Raw genomic sequence first — 16,430 nt, forward strand, 5'->3', positions numbered from 1 at the left:
AAAACTAAAAATAGAACTACCATATGACTTGGTAATTTCACTCCTGGGTATATATCTGAAAGAAACAAAAACACTAATACGCACCCCAGTGTTCATAGTGCAACATTATTTACAATTATTAAGATATGGAAGCAACCTGAGTGTCCATTAACAGCTGAATGGATAAAGATATGGTAGACATATACAACAGAATACTACTCAATAATAAAAGAAAATGAAATTTTTCCATTTGCAGTAAAATGGATGGACTTGGAGGGCATTATGCTAAGTGAAATAAGTCAGACAGAGAAAGACAAGTACTCAGTGGTATCACAGATGTGTGGAATTTTAAAAATACAACCATTCTAGAAAATACAACATAAAAGAAGCAGATCCACAGATACAGAGTACAAGCTAGCGGTTACCAGTGAGTGGGAGGCACTATAGGGATGGGAAGTGGGAGGTACAAAGTACTGGGTGTAAGATGTGCTATAAGGTTGTATTGTATAGCAAAGGGAATACAGCCAATATTTTGTGTAAATGGAAAGTAATCCTTAAAACTATTACTTTTTTTAAATTTCTAAAAAAAAATGAGAAATTCAATTCAGTTACATATAAAAAGAGTAACATATCAAGCCAAAGTTGGATTCAATCTAGGAATAAAGGATTGATCTAACAGTTAAAAATCAATCACTGTAACTCAGTACATTAGTAAAATAAAAGAGAAAACTGCATCAAACGTTAATAGATACAGAGAATGCATTTGCTAAAATTCAATCCATTCACAATAAACACATAGTAAACTAGGAACAAATTCTTTTTTAAAAGAACTATTTTAGACTTACATAAAAGTTGCAAAAATAGCACAAAAGTTGCAAATAATAGTTTTCATATACTATGAAACCAACTTCCGCTAATCTTACCATCTTATATAATCATAATATAATTATTGAAATCAGAAAATTAACACTGATACAACTTGATCTAATTTATAGATCTTATTTAAATGTGGCCCATTTTCCCATTAATGTCCTCTTCTGATCCAGGATCCAACCCAAGATTCCACCTTACATTTATTTGTCCTGTCTACCTACTGCCCTCACTGCTTACTGTACTCTCTCAGATACAGTGAGCAATGAGGACAGTTCCTGAAAGAGTTCCTTGGTGTTTCTTTGCCTTCCATAACCTTAACACTTTTGAAAATGAAAGTAAAAGTTGCTCAGTCATGTCCAACCCTTTGCGACTCCATAGATTGTAGCCTACCAGGCTCCTCTGTCCATGGAATTCTCCAGACAAGAATACTGGAGTGGGAAGCCATTCCCTTCTCCAGAGGATCTTCTAGACCTAGGAATCAAGCTGGGGTCTCCTGCACTGCAGGCAGCTTCTTTACCATTTAAGCCACCAGGGAAACCCTAAAACTTTTGGAAAATATTACAAAAAGATGTTATGCCAGACAGGAACTGTCTTAATCTGATAAAGAACATGTTTTTAAAAATCTACAGCACACTTCACATCCAAGAGGATAACTCTAATTTAAAAAATGAGAAATATCAAGTATTGGTAAGGATATGGAGGAACTGGAACCCTCAGACTTTGCAAGGTGGGAATGTAAAATGGTACAGCCTCTGTGAAAAACAGACTGTTGATTCAAACAAACAAAAACCCACAGAACTATACATATGTATACATTCAAAAGAATTGAAAGCAAGTACTCAAACTACAACAAACCTAGACAACATATTAAAAAGCAGAGACATTATTTTGCCAACAGAGGTCCATATAGTCAAAGCTACGGTTTTCCGGTAGTCACGTACAGATGTGAGAGTAGGACCATAAAGAAGGCTGAACACAGAACTGAAGCTTTCAAACTGTGATGCTGGAGAAGGCTCTTGAGAGTTCCTTGGAGATCAAGGAGATCAAATCAGTCAATCCTAAAGGAAATCAACCCTGAATATACATTGATAAGACCGATGTCGAAGCTGAAGCCCCAATACTTTGGCCATCTGATGTGAAGAACTGACTCATTGGAAAAGACCCTGATGCTGGGAAAGATTGAAGGCAGGAGGAGAAGGGAGTGACAGAGGATGAAATGATTGGATGGCATCGCTGACTCAGTGGACATGAGTTAGAGCAAGCTCTGGGAGTTGGTGATGGACAGGGAGGCCTGGTGTGCTGCAGTCCATGGGGTTGCAAAGAGTTGGACATGACTTAGTAACTGAACAACAACAACTCAAACAAATCCTTGTACAATCATGTTCACAGCAGCACTCATCACAATAGCCAAAAAGATGAAAGCAACTCAAACGTCCATCAGTTGTGCTGAGAACACACAATGGAATATTATTCCACCATTAAAAGAAATGAAGTATGACAACATGCTGTAGCATGAACGAATTCTGTAAACCTTATGCTAACCGAAAGAAATCAGACACAAAAGATAACATATGATTCCACTTACATGAAATATTGAGAACAGGCAAATGCATGGAAACTGAATGCAGATTGATGGTTGCCAAAGGCAGGGGTTTTGGGGTAACGGGGAGTTCTTGCTTAATGGGTACGGGGCTTTATTATGGAGGAATGGGAATGTTTTAGAACTAGATAAAGGTGGTTGCACAACATTGTGAATTTCTAAATACCACTAAATTTTTCACTTGAAATTAGTTAATTTTATGTTATGTAAAAATTCACCTCAAATTCTACAGCAAATCTGGTACTTAATGGTGACACATTAAAAGCATTCCACTGGGATGAGAACAGAGATGCCCGTGATCACCATTTCTATTTAACGCTATAGTGGAGGTCTTAGCCAGAGCAATAGTTACAAAGAAGAAGAGGAGGAGGAAGAAAAGAAAGTAGGAGGAGGAGAAGGAGGGGAGGGTGAAGAGAGAGGAGAAATAAAATGCACAAGGATCAGTAAGGAAGGAAAAAAATGGTCACAATGCACAGATGACATAGACATTCTAAACAAATCTACAGATAAACTATTGCAATCAACAGTGAATTTCGCAAAGTCATTAGATACAAGGTTTAAAATGTTTTTAATCCATTGCATTTCTATCTGATTAGAAATTGAAGAAAAATTCAAATACCATATACAGTAGCATCAAGGATATAAAAAAATACAAAAGAATAAATATAACAAAACTGTGCAGAATCTCTACACAGAAAATTACAATACTGTATTGAGGAACATTAAAGAAGTGTTGCAAAATTGAAAGGATTTATTACGTTCATGGCTTGAAATATTCATTTCTAAGATATTGGTTCTTCCTAACTTGATTTATAGACTGAATGCAACCACAATTAAAATCCCAGTAGGTTTTTTGTTAGTTTGTTTTGGTTTGTTTTTAGGGATGAAGGAGGTTCAAAATTGACACGCTAATTCTAGAATTTATAGAAAATACAAAGGTCCAGAAACAGTTAAGACAATCTTGAGGAAAAAGAACACAGCTGGAGGATTTAAACTACAGTAATAAGATAGCCTGGTATTGATACAAAGATTTGGGGAAAAAGAGCCTGGAAACAGCCCACATATATATAGATAGCTAGGACCAAAGGTGACGCTGCAGTGGGGAAAAGATGAGCTTTTCAATAAATGTCACTGGGTGAACCAAATACCCATATAGAAAAAAAAAAAAGAATCTGGTTCCTATGTGATAGCATACATAAAAATCAATCCAGATAGGACCTGGGGTATGGACATGCCCGGCTCACCAGGCTCCTGACCCGTCATCAGCCTGCTCTTGTTTGAGGCAGACCCACCCCACAGAAACCCCGACCCCCATAGGGTTCCCCTGGTGGGATCAGAGTGGTGGCCTGGCCTGGGCCTCCCTGTGTTCCCTCTGGGCAAATGGCCAAAGGCGTCTGAGGTGAGACCTGACCCGGTGTCTGCAGCGTCAGGAAACGCTCTCACTGCAACTTTCCCTGAGGCCTCGGCCACAGGACGCCGGACGCAGCACAATGTCCCTTTCTCCTCTCCAACCAAGTGAGCTTCTCTAGAAGGAGGTGCCTGTTTATTATCCAGTTTCCAAGTTCTATTGGGCTCTCTTGCCAGGGAAGTGAGGTCACTTCCTGAGGCCTCCTTACCCTCATGTCCTCCTTCCACAAAGCTCCCCAAAGGCACCTGTGGGCTGCTGACTGCTCACCCCTCACCCCACGCCATGTCCATGTGCTGTGACAACAACACAGCTGGCCCCACAGCCTTGGGAAGGCCTGGGTGCAGCCAGGGCCCCAGGTCTGAGGACACAGCTGAGTTCACACTCGGTTTGTCCCTGTCACCAGTGATGTGGCCCTGGACAAGCCATGTACCTCTCAGGGCCTTCCCCTCATCTGCCCAGTGGGGGTCATTCCGGTGTCTGCTTCCTAAGGAGGCCATCAGGTATGTAAGTCCTATAAACACATATAGTGCCTGTAAAACCCATGGGCTGGTACCACATGGAGCTCTTGCACAGACATAACAAGATTCAATAAAGGGTCGAGTAGCACAGACTACAACTGAAACAGGCCTGGGTCTACTCCAGGATCTAGGGAAAGTCACTCTCCTTCCTACCTATTTCCCAGTACCCCCAGTGGGAAGGTTGAAATTCAATAAAATGCAGACATTGTCCCCTCTGGCAAAAAAAAAAAAGAATAAATGATGTGAAGTTAAAATATTAAGCCAAAGATGCACTTGTGGATAAGGATTTGGAAATGTCTCCAATCTGTCTCCAGAAAAACTATAAGCATTTATCCCACCACTGTCTAGCAGAATATCTTTTTCCCTATAACCTTGCCAACACTGCTTATAGTCTGTCTTTTTGTTATTGCTGTTCAGTTGTTCAGTCGTGCCTGACTCTTTGCAACCCCACCAGGCTCCTCTGTCCATGGAATTCTCCAGGCAAGAATACTGGAGTGGGTAGCCATTCCCTTCTCCAGGGGATCTTCCCAACCCAGGGACCGAACCCTTTGCAGGCATCCTGCACTGCAGGCAGATTCTTTACCCTCTGAGCTATCAGGGAAACCCAGTCTGTCTTTTTAATCCTTGCCAAATCCGATGTATGAAAATAGCATTTTGTCATTTTCATTAGCATCTCTTTGATTATAAGCAAGGTTGAATCAACATTTAATTGTCATTTGCAGTTCTTCTTTTGTAAGAATTTCTCATTTTTAGTGAGGTATACTTCTCACTTTTTGAGTCTTTCACAGGGGGTGAAGAGATTAACAATGTTTCTATCACATATGAAACAATTATTATTTCTCAGTTTAACTTTACATTTTCTTTGTGCTCTGTCATGTCACACAGAATTTTCCTTTGTTTTCTGTTTTTGATATCAATGCCAAGAAACACTTTCCCTATCCCAAAGATTATAAAAATATTTTCATCTGTTTTCTAGGCCAAGGTTACATATAAACAGTAAAGCCAGAATTTGAACATGAGTTTGTCTTACTTCATACCTTGTGTGTGTAACTCTTTGCTATATTGTTAGAAATAATAACAAGCATCTCTGGATATTAAGAATACAGATTATCTTTATTTTTATTTACCTGTATTTTGATATGTGTACAATAAGGCTTGATAGTTGTTGTTCAGTCGCTAAGTTGTGTCCAACTCTTTGTGACCCCAAAGCCTGATAGTATAGTGGTCAAAAGAGGGAACTCTGTGGTCACAGCACTGTTACTTCTTAGCTATGTGATTCTGGGAGAGTCACTTTTCTTCTCTGTGCCTTGATTTACTCATCCATAAAATGGGGACATGATAGTACCTAACCTGTAAAACTGTTGTGCAAACTAAGTGAATAAAGACAAATGTTAGAACAGTGCCTGCTATAGCATAAGCTCAATATGAGCTTTTGTTTTAACAAACATACACTACTTTTATAACAAACAAAAAACTAAACATTTTTAAAATGAAAATATGTTGTAAGGGCAAGTAACTGAAAAGCCCATCACCCCAGCCCCTTGGAGAGCTGTCCGGGGATTCCAAGGCAAATCCTCACTGTCCAGACCTCGCATTCAGCTGGGTCAGATCATGCCCCCATGAGGATATAGCAGCCACATCTCCTGACCACAGCCCTGGCCTCCACTCTTATTTCCAAGAAGCAAAGCTTTCTGATCCCAAGTAGCTTTATAGGGAAAGAACAACGATTCGGAGGACAAAAAGAAAGAGGAAACTTGTTTGATTCAGTCTTCTGACATTTCCTGGGTCCCCATTATATGTGATCTACCTGCTTAGGTAACTGCTGGCATTTATGTGGACCTGCTGTGTGCTGGTCGCTTAATGAAGATTAGCCCATGAGGCAGACATGGCTGCAACCCCATTTTACAGAGGAGGAAACTGAAGTCCAGACAGCTAAGTGACTTGCCCCAGATGCCCAGAACTGCTAAGTGGCAGGGCCGGCCTTGTCCAGAGGTGGCCTGGCCCCACTGCACTCTGCTAATGGGGCTACCTTGTCTCTCCTGAGGGTCCCCTGAGCTCCAAGCCCTGCTTAAATGTTATTTGGGAAGAAACTGGGGCCTTGAAGAAGCCCCACTGGTCAGGCATTTGGGGTAACCTGCCAGCCTCCCACCAGCCTTGGACAGAGCACCCACCCATTGCCACAGAAAAAGAAAGGGCTTCCAGGTGATCCCTGGGCCGGGGACTAGCCAGGACCCTGACCGGGGACCCACCATGTCCTGCTCTTCAGAGCCAAGCCCAGGATGCTGAAACAGATTCCCACTCTAGCCAGGCAGAATGCATGCACCAAGGCTTCCTTCCTGAGTCTCTTTCCACAACGTCTCTGGGCACCAGCCTCAGCCCATATGGTGACAACCTGAAGCTGACTCTGAAGGGTCTTCACAGCTCCCACAGAGCCCCATTCTCCTCCAGGAAGCCCACACAGATCCTACACCCAAAGGCAGCTCCCCCTGGCAGGGCTAGCCCTCCCCTCCTGCATCTCAGGACCTGTCTTCTCTTTCCCTCTGATCCCCAAGCCCTTCTCCTTCTGAAACTGGAAGTAGGCCTTCTCCACCTTTGACTCCCTCCAGACTCCAGCCAATAAATGCTGGTAATGAATGAATGAGTACAGAAATCTAAACCCACTGATAATTCTCTTCAAGGAACTGATAAATGGCCTGATGCTTTGGGTTCTGGTGGAAAAATTGGAAAGTCTGCATTTGAGAACAAGCTCTGCTCTGACCAGCTTTAGTTCCTGGCTCTGGACGGATCACCCAGAACCTTTTTGAACTTGAGATTCCTCAGCTATAAAAAATGGTCATGACAGGGCTGATCCACACACTGCACTGGCATGGTGGGGGATGGGGGGGGAAGGTAAGGACAGAGAGAAGGAGGTAGAGGCCCTGGAAAGTGCTCCACTTGAGCAGCAGCCCTGATTGCAGTTTCTCACCCAGTGGGAGGGGTAGTGATAGATCCTGGGGAGAGAGGGCTACCCACCCCCACCTCCCAAGCAGGTCTCTTTCTCCTTCCTTTACCCCCGGGAAAAGCTGTTTTCAGACAGGGGAGCTGGACACTCACAAAAGGGCTTTGAAATGTCAGGGCTTTGCCCTGTCCTGGAAGCCAGTCTTTCCTCCCAAGAACCCTCAGCTTCCCTTCTGGAAGGTCTGAGGCAGGGGAAGGATGTGAAACCGTCCAGCTTGGGTGACAGGTGCCTGCCTGGGGACCTTTAAGCCCAGGCAGTGGCCTGCCAGCCAGGTCCAAAGCTCTGAGGTCATTTCCCCTGATACCAGAGACTTGGCACCTGCTGGAATCCTTGGTGGATTAGAATGCCAGGAGTGCCCCAGATCTGACGCCTCCTGCCCTGGTGCCTGGAGAAGAGGCCTGGGAGGAGCACACAGCCCTCTGCTGCCCAGAGCTCAGGCCCTGCTGCAGGGCAGGGTCCACGAAGGCAGTGGGGAGAGGAGAAGGCATGAGCTGACAGTCCAAGTCCGTGTAAGGCTGACCTTAGGCTCGGGGCGCCCATCGGCAAGGGAAAGGGTAGTTCCCTTGCGGAGCCCTCAGAAGCTCTGAAACAGGATCCAGCCTCACTCTGGAAGCCCCTTCAGTGTTGACTCCACCAACAGTCGCTAAGAGACAGCAGGCATCACAGGGGCTGGCGGGAAGGGTTCCCCGGAACCCTGCCAACACCTAGCCCCGGGCAGAGGCTGGGGCTCTGCCCACATCCTCAGCCCCTGCAGAAGCCAGAGGTCGCTGGCAGGAGCCAGAAACTTTGCTGAGAAGTGTACCTAGCGATCCTCAGAGAAGCGGCTGGGGTGTTGGGGAGGACTCGGGGCAGGCACTCTAAGCTGTGTGTCATCGTGGCGGCTCCCTAGCTAGCGAGGAATGGCACCACTTTGAACTTGAGGTTCCTTCTCAATAAAATGAGAATAATTAGACAACATCAACAGACCTCCCAGAGGGATTGTCAGAATTAAAAGAGACCATGGCTGGAGAGGGCTCAGTAAGCTGTGAGGTGAAGTTCATGCCATTCATCATCATTACAAATAAAGAACCGGATTCAGGGCACCCTGTGAAAGAAGACATACTCATCGTCCACTTGGTCAAACTTGAGGTTTACCAAATCATGTCTAGGGTGGGTTCTCATCCCATTTTGTTTTAAATATATAAATGTGTATGTTATCAAATATACAAAAATTGTAAGGCAGATTTGCTTTAAATGATACATTTATTAAATATAATTTCTGTAAATATACAAGTAAAATCTATGACTAAATTTATTGTCTCATCTATAGTCTGGGAAGTTATTCACAAACTGCTAATAATGACCTCATCTAGAGGGGGTTGTGGGTGGTGTTTAATCTTCTTCTCTTCCTTTACCTGTCTTTTCTGTCTCCAGTGTTTGATTGCTTGCATGCCTTTTTTAGAAACAGCGGGTTCTGGGCCGCAGCTCTGCAGAGGGGGTTCCTTCAACACTGGAAGGTCCGTCTCGTCCAAACTTCTCCCACAGGGTGACCCAGGCTCTGCTCAGGTGGCCTCCTCAGGGCTGCTGCTTCAGAGTAAAACTCATTGTTCAAAGAAACTTCACACAGAAACGGCAGGTGCATACAAGAGGGGGAGGCAGCCTGCACAGGGGACGGGGCCCAGCCTCAGAAATCAGCGAGGCCTGGGGCTGTGGGACCCCCGACAAGCTCCCCCACCTCCAGCTCTTCACCAGTAAAATGGGATTCTACTTAATACTTCCCTCCAGGGTGGCTGTGAGAATTCAGGGTAATCTCACCGTAATGTACAAAGTGTGTTAGCAATTAGTAAGCAAAGGTTTTAAAACAAAAAATATAGTCAGAATTGCCCTCATTAAGGGAGTGAAGACCTTCCCTGAGCCTCTGTGATAGCCTGGACGGGACCTCCAGGGAAGCCTGAGCTTCACGGGGAGGAGGCGGAACCCACTGTGGTGGGAAGGGCACCGGGCTGGGGTCAGGAGGCAGCAGGCCCAGGCCAGGCTGGGCTGCTAGCAAGTTCCTGAGTCATTTTATCTCACTGTATCCTGGTTTCATTTGCAAACCAAACAAGAACAGTGTGAAAACTTTTGTTGGGCTTGAGGGCAAGTTTTGCTTTGTCACAGTGATTGTGAAATAGCCAGTCTCTCCTCTGGCCAAACTTTGAATTGCCCCTTCAAACAGCCTGGTGTTGTGTTGGCCGAAAAAGTTGGTCAAAGATTTTTCTGTAAGATGTTATAGAAAGCCGGAACGAACATTTTGGCCAACACAACAGATGAAATGGCTGTTGATAATCCCCTGTATATAAATTCATTTTACGTATGATTTACGTGTTTACATATAAACAGCAAGTATTTTTGCAGTTTTAACCCATATTGGGTTTTCTGGGATTGCAACACCCGCATAAATCAAGGTAAGGTGTATTGTTTTGTGCATTAATTTACCAGGACGGTTCAGAAATTCCAATCACCATAGCAGCACAGCTCAGAGTGTTTGACCCACCAAAACATCACACCACAAAACATCACAAACACTTATGCTGATTCCACACAGCAGGACAAGCATCTACTTCACTAATTCTACTGACTTAGTTTCGCCAGGACAGTTGCTTGTTTGAAAGCCTTTTTTATCCTACACCTCAATTTTAAATTTTTTATACTGTTTTTAAAGGTTATACTCTGTTTACAGTTATGACAAAATATTCACTGTATTCCCCATGTTGTACAATACATCCTTGTAGCCTGCCTTACACACAATAGCTTGTACCTCCCACTTCCCACCCCTATAGTGCCCCTCTCCTCCCACCGCTGGTAACCACTAGCTTGTTCTCTGTATCTGTGAGTCCGCTTTTTTTTGTTGTTACATTCACTGGTTTGTTGTAGTTTTAAAATTCCACATATAACTGATCATTCAGTATTTTTCTTTCTCTGTTTGACTTATTTCACTTAATGTAATATCCTCCAAGTCCATCCACATTACTGTGAATGGCAAAATTTGATTCTTTTTTCTATGGCTGAGTAGTATTTCTTCTTTATCCATTCAGCTGTTTTTGGATACTTATGTTGCTTCCATATCTTGGCAATTGTAAATAATGCCACTGTAAATACTGGCATCCATGGATCTTTCTGAATTAGTGTTTTGTTTCTTTGGAATATATAGCTGGGAGTGGAATTGCTGGGTCATACAGTAGTTCTTTCTGTTTTAGTTTTTTGAGAAGCCTCTGTGTGTTTTTCACAGTGGCTGCACCAATTTACATTCGCACCAACCATGTATGAGGGTTCACTTTCCTCCTCATCCTGATCAACATCTGTTGTTTGTGTTCTTTTTGATGATAGTCATTCTGACAGGTATGTGATGATTTCTCCTTACAGTTCTGATTTGCATTTCCCTGATTAGTAATGTTGAGTATCTTTTCGTGAACCTGTAGGCCATCTGCATTTCCTCTTTAGAAAAATGTCTATTCAGGTCTCTTGCCCATTTTTTAATCCAGCTTTATTTTTTTTTCATGTTTAGTTGTATAAGCTGTTTATATACATTGGATATTAATCCCTTATCAATCATATGATTTGCAAATATCTTTTCCCATTCAGTAGGTTGTCTTTTTGTCCTGTTGATGGTTTTCTTTGCTGTATAAAAGCTTCTGAGTGTAATTAGGTCCCATTTGTTTATTTTTGCATTTATTTCCTTTACTTTTAGGAGATGGATCCAAAAGAATATTGCTGCAATTTAGGTCAAAGAGTGTTCTGCCTATGTTTTCTTCTAGAAGTTTTATAGTATCCAGTCTTACATTTAGGTCTTTATTTTGAGTTCATTTTTGTATACAGTGTTAGAGAATGTTGTAATTTCCTTCTTTTCCATGTAGCTGTCCTGTTTTCCCAGCACCACTTATTGAAGAGACTGTCTTTTCTCCATTGTATATTCTTGCCTCCTTTGTTGTATATTAATTAATCATAACTGGCTGGGTTTATTTCTGGGCTCTCTACCCTGTTCCACTGATCAATGGTTTTGTGCCAGAACCATAATATTTTGATTACTGTAGCTTTATAGTATAGTCTGAAGTCAGGGAGCATGATTTCCCCAGCTCTGCTCTTCCACTGCACATACAGATACAAGCATCTGTTTCATTCATTCTACTAGCATAGTTTGGCCAAAGCATTTACCTGTTTGAAAGCTTATTGCTTTATTTTACTATACAGTGCTGTTCTTTTATATATGTAATACATATAGGCCACTTATATATACATTTCAGAACAATAAGGGATTTTACAAAATATTTTAACCAAGTATCTGTTATAAGAAAGGGACTTCAACAGCTGTATGAAATCGTGGAAAGAGACTAGGAAAAGGAGCGTAGGTGTTGGGACTCTAGGTTGGAACCTTCAATCAGTTCAGTCGCTCAGTCATGTCCGACTTTTTGCAACCCCATGGACTGCAGCACGTCAGGCTTCCCTGTCCATCACCACCTCCCAAAGCTTGCTCAATCTCATGTCCATCGATTTGGTGATGCCATCCAACCATCTCATCCTCTGTCGTCCCCTTCTCCTCCCACCTTCAATCTTTCCCAGCATCAGGGTCTTTTCCAATGAGTCAGTTCTTCCCATCAGGTGGCCAAAGTACTTGGGGACCTTGGCTGACAGTAAACCATAGATTTCAGATAATGACTCCCATACTGCCTTCCCTGGCTATTGAGCAGAGTTCAGGAGACCACTTCAGGGCTCCTGTTGTTGCGGCTGGGGAAGCCATATCAGATCCAATGATCCTGCCCTGGAGCCATTCTCAGTCTGAGGCTCCCAATCCAAGTGGCATTTATCAGTTGAGAAAATCCCTGATTAAATGGAATTCAGTACAAAACACCAGGCATCTCCTGATGTTATTCTCAGCTTCTAGTCAGCTGCACTCATCAACTGGAACTGAGGCGAGGGGGCAGGATGTCTCAGGCAACATCTGAAGGGTGTCCCTAGGGTTCTGGTTGCCAGGGAAACTGCAGCAGCTGGAGCCATGAGCTCACAGGTTGCTAGGCACCCTGCTAGGGCTCACACTCTAGAAGATGTCAAAAGTTGGTCCCCACCCTGGGGCCTAAGGACAAAAAAGAAATATAAAGACAACATGTGTATATAAATGTAGAAGTTGTCAAGACTCCTTTCTTTGAAGCACTATCTTTAAATCTGAGGTCATGATCTTCTGATTGCCTTTTGTATGAATATTGTCTTGCTTTTATGAAATCATGGTGATGGTAGGGGAGCTGGGTTATTTTCATAAATACACAAACACTGCAAAATAGTGAGCAACCCTCTTTGTTGGCCTCTTTATCTCTCTCCCCACTCCCCTCCTTGCTCTTTCCTTCTCTCTATCTCCTCCTGAAAGCCTTGGAATGGAAGGAAACTGCTTGCAAACTGACAAGTTCACTATGATGGTGCACGATGGAGCCATCCCTGGTAGCCATCTGGACCAGGCACTGTGAGGTCACCACAAAAGGGCGTGGCTAGCTTTACCTGGGGAAACATCACAAAGGAGGTGGTATTTGGGCTTGGTTTGAAATTTCAGGAGCTGCTTGCCAGGGGATAGATAGATGGATGGTGGCGAACAGGGGAGGAGGGAGTGGGGCAGAGACAAGCAGGAGAGCATGCCCAAGAGCCTTTGTTTGCGATATTGCCATCAGAGTGTCTCGTCTAAGAGGGGCCAGTCAATTTATGAAGCCAGAGCAGTTGGTGGAGGCCAGGTAACTGCAAGCCCTGGAGGACAAGCTGAGACTTGTGGACTCTAGTCTCTTAATTGATATCCTCAGCATCGAACATTTACTGTCTAGGATTGCAATTCCAAACTGAATGTATGTGGGACAGTGAGTTGGGAGGCGAGGAGGGGCAGACAGCATTCTGGAGGAAGCCGCCGAGTCTCTCTAGTGCAAGATGTCAGCAGGAGCCTTCCCAGACCACAGGGGGATTCTGAGCCACTGGGCTCCCCAAAATAACAAGAAACCTGTTGTTGTGTAGACCACTCCCCAGGGACCTTCATGAAGACACAAAATCAGCAAATTTTGCTAAGAATGATGATGTCTGCACTCTGTGAGAACAACATGCCTTCTAAAGAGGATGTAGCAGGTCAGCCTCAGTCTCCAAACTGGGGGTGGAGGGGAGGATGGGGGTGTTTAGGGGATCTCCAATTGGAATAAAATGGGGCTTTATTTTTTATCCTGTATTGTTTTGCATTTTTTCCAGTTTTAATAAGAATAATTGACATATATCACTGTATAAGTGTAAAATGTACAGCACGATGGTTTAATTTACATATGTTGTAAAATGATTATTGCAATAGGTTCAGCTAACATCCATCTTCTCGTAGAGATATGATAAAAACTAATTTTTTTGTACAACATAGCTTTGTTCTGAGCCTCTGTTTTGTTAGGTGGCAGAAACGTCATCTCAAGCAACTTGGGGTGCTTGCCTTTTTGTTCAGTGTCACCTCTAATTTTGGGGGGAATTACCAAGGACCTGGTATCGAGGGCCTGTGTTCCATCTTTCCTCAGGGCTGGAGTCGGGGGACACAGTCTCCTCAGTGCTCTGGGTCCAGGCCTCTCTCAGTGCTGGGGGGCCCGGCATCATTTCCCAGCCCCCCACTCTAGGAAGCTGCCCATGGCCACAGTCCTTGCTCAGAGTCTCATTTCCTCCCTGGAACTCTTCCCAGGAAGTGGCACTGGGTGTTCTGGTCACTGGCTGGGAGTTTTGCCTCCAACCCAAGGCTGACCTAAGGGTCAAGGTCTACTGCAGGCCTTCCCCTTGGCCCGTCTCCCTTCCCTCAACCTGTGACATTCCATCTGCCTGGGGCAGGGGCTGGGGGATGGAGGATGGAGGTGGTGGTGATGATCTTATCACACACCCTCCTCCCTCTTTAAACATCAGATTTATTCTATTTGTCTAAAGGCATATAGGCTTTTGAAACCCAAACGTCAGGGAAAGAACATTTTTTCCTCCACTTTCATCACATCCTTTCCCCAAGGCACCCAGCAAGTCTGGGCTTAGCTGCCTGAATGGGGCAAGAGGACCATGGGTGGGTCTGGATTCTTCGCTGTTGGGGCCCTGGGATCCTCTTTGTACTGCTCTGTGCCAGATATTTGTTTCTACATTTGCTTCCCTCCCTAATTATGAAAACAAAACGAAGTGAAACCTCTCTGTCTCTTTGCTGCAGCCCTTGCCTAGAGCGATCTCTGGCAAGTTATCAGTGCTCTCTGCAGGTGGTCTTGCCACACCCAAGATGCTGTACCGAGGGTGATGAGCGACGGGGAATGGGACAGGGCATGGATGCGACCGATCTGTTGGGGCAACTGGCAGTCAGGTAACTTGCAGGTCCATCACTGGTCCCTCTGGCTCTCAGTCCAGTGGTCAGAGATTTCGCTTCCTTGGCCACCTCACTATACCTTGAGATGATGGAAGATTACAAACAAGGAAGAGTTATCTTGCCTGTGATTTTTGCTAAAAATGAAGCCATGTTTCAGGACTATGTTTTATATTAAAAAACATTTCCTCCAACTGTTAGGGGAAACACACTGACTGAAACCGCCCACCCTGGCCAGGCACCGTAGTAACTATTTTCTTGAGTTATTTTACCACAGGAGGTCCTGGTAAGGAATATGGAACTAGTAAGTCACCACTAACCGGGAGAGTTCAGGAAAGGTCAAAGGGATAACACCACGTGTCCAACCACCTCCCAGAATCCCTCTCACTGGCATCCATCTTGGCTGAACAGGCACCACCAGGAAAGACCCTGAGTCAGAATGATTGGCCAAAGACAACCTGGAAACTAATCCCATCACCATAAAACCCGAGAACAAGGCAGAGCAGTTCTCCTGGGTTTCCTTACTCTACTGCTCTCCACCAGGACATCCCTTCCCAATAAAGTCTCTTGCTTTATCAGCACGTATGTCTCCTCAGACAATTCATTTCCAAGTGTTAGACAAGTGCCCCATTTGGGCCCTGGAAAGGGTCCCCCTTCCTGCAACACAACCACCAACAAACATCCTCTAATTAGCTATCACAAGCAAAGTGACAGCTTTTTTTGTCTTCTTTACTTTTCTTTCAAACCAATATCCAGAAACAGGAGCTGCCTTTTTTGGAGATTTAAATGTTCGTCCTGATGAGATTGGGCTCTATTTTGGTCACTTACCACCTAATAACCAGTAAGAGATGATTTGCATACACTGAGGCTCCGCTTTCTCGTCTGTAAAGGGAGAATGCTAGTAGTACCTGCCTCAAAGAACTGTTGTGAGGATTAGATGAATGAACACATGTAAAAATGCTTTAGACTCATGCCTGTCACACAGTCAGACCTCAGTAAGTGTCAGCTTGAATTATGATGTGACCAAATTACTTTCCTGGGGCTTCTGGAAATTTATGAGGAAATTGGCATCAGGAATTCAAGGTTTTAAACTAAAGGAAGTGTATGCACAAGGAGGAAGTGAGAAAGGGAAATGCTAGAGACTTTAGGCCGCATGATATCATTTCAACTATAAATAGCAGCAGAGCCAGGAATTCCTCCATCATCCTGCAAATCAAGGAGCTCCTTCCTTTAAGTCACTTGAAGGACAAATAGAGCCCCACCCCCTCTCCCAACATAGGCATAGAGGGAAGTAACTTGAGAACCACATCCACTAACAGAGAGAACTAGGAAGTGCCCTAGTTCTAGAAGTGCCGGCCCCACAGCTCTCCTCCATCTATGGCCATTGCCAGGCGACCTGGAACCCCACCATGAGCTTCCAGGGAAGTCCCACCTCGACAAGCTCTTGGATAATCCTTTGTGTGAGCTTCCAGGATAGGGTACCTGCAAGAGAAAAGCAGAGAAACATCTTTGTGTGTGGATTTCAGAAGCATCCCTTAGGATCCCAGAGCTGGATGCATCCTCGGGAGCCCACTGGCTCCAGCGTCTGTCTTCTTCAGGCAACCCACCTCTTAGCTACTTGCGGCTAATCGCCACCATCAGCACTGTCACTGGCATTATCACTGATGCTTCTTCTGAGCATGTATTGCAACCTGGCAGTTTTCCAAATAGTGTCT

General features: G+C 44.2%; 1 long non-coding RNA gene across 1 annotated transcript; it reads left to right on the top strand.

The window, feature by feature from the left end:
- The first annotated feature begins 12,949 nt into the window (after positions 1 to 12,949).
- Positions 12,950 to 15,296, top strand: LOC145513006 (uncharacterized). The gene is made up of 4 exons (XR_014059030.1): positions 12,950 to 13,105; positions 13,377 to 13,484; positions 14,569 to 14,715; positions 15,127 to 15,296. It is a non-coding gene; the product is annotated as an uncharacterized LOC145513006 (long non-coding RNA).
- Positions 15,297 to 16,430: the final 1,134 nt, after the last annotated feature.

The sequence above is a fragment of the Giraffa tippelskirchi genome, chromosome 7 (genome assembly GCF_054371585.1).
Source record: "Giraffa tippelskirchi isolate mGirTip1 chromosome 7, T2T-mGirTip1v1.2.pri, whole genome shotgun sequence".
NCBI classification, from domain to species: domain Eukaryota; kingdom Metazoa; phylum Chordata; class Mammalia; order Artiodactyla; family Giraffidae; genus Giraffa; species Giraffa tippelskirchi.